The sequence below is a fragment of the Belonocnema kinseyi genome, chromosome 1 (genome assembly GCF_010883055.1).
Source record: "Belonocnema kinseyi isolate 2016_QV_RU_SX_M_011 chromosome 1, B_treatae_v1, whole genome shotgun sequence".
Taxonomy (NCBI): domain Eukaryota; kingdom Metazoa; phylum Arthropoda; class Insecta; order Hymenoptera; family Cynipidae; genus Belonocnema; species Belonocnema kinseyi.
This window is the reverse complement of record NC_046657.1, coordinates 110,429,973-110,431,234: the sequence shown is the minus strand read 5'-3', so window position 1 is coordinate 110,431,234 and position 1,262 is coordinate 110,429,973.

Here is a 1,262-nt window from a genome sequence, read left to right as displayed (position 1 = left end):
CGGCTTACATACGAACTCACAGTGGTAATCATGCACTTTCTGTTTTGCGGCTCCCAAACGTTAGGTATGGTGGGGGTAAATTTCATCCACGATCTGGCACCTTGCGGGGGACGATTCCCCTCGTGCGGCATCGTTGCGGCGTTTCAGGTCTGTGAGCTCTACCGAAAAAATCGGTAAAATCGAAATTCCATAGAAGTAGACCCCTTTGCACCTCCATTTGTACCAAAAAATCCACCTATTTGTATTGAAATTTCAGTACCTATAGCCACGGTATTATTTAATTCAAAGACATTTCTTTAGTTCAAAGCAATCATTCTTTGTTTGAATACAGATCTTTCTTTAATTGGACATGATTTCCTTGATTAGAAAGTATATCTTGGCTGCATAAAGAAAATTATGTTAAACGAACTTTATCTCTAATTCAAGACAAATATTTTTGTGATATTTTCATAAATATTTCCAGTTGAAATTAAATGCAATTTTCTTCAACTTTGATTAATATTTATTTGTTTAATGATTGCTCGTGACGTGACATTGTTATTTGATATTTTAAGATGGGTATTTATCGTGCTCGATTTCGAAAACAAAAACAACGTAGCACTATTTCATTTACAACTTTTTACTATAACTTATATTTACAGACATTCTTAATATTTACAAAATTTTACATTCAATTACAAATTATTCTGTCTAATTTAAGTCTAATTTAAAAACTTTGGAAATTAAAATGATATTGACTTAGAAAATACGACAACTTCAAGTCGGTTGTGTTTGAAATTGTTTCATGAAAGATATCTAGTTCTCTCTCCAAATCACTAATTGAGTTTCATAATTAAAAAAAATCATTTTCGAGTTTTATTTTTTATTGATTTTTCGGGTAAGTTGAGAAATTTACATTATCCAGAAAAAATTACAATAACATTTTTAAGATAAATATATTATGTACATATGTATAACTTAAGAATACATCGAAATATTTCCATTCTATTCGCAATATCGCCTTAAAGAACTTAAAAAAAATAGTTAATCTTGGGGATTTAATTATTTAATGACAATGCACATTCCTAATCACCCGGGATTCAATAAGATCTAGAGAAAAATAAATATTACATACGAGGCCGTTACAAATTTTGTAATGCTCTGCGGGGGGCACCACGAGGTTCACTCCAATGTTAAACATACACAGACCTTATACAGAAAAAGCGACCAGAGGGGGGTCCAAACTGTCATGAAAAAGCGTTAAGTATTTTTTAAACGGCCTG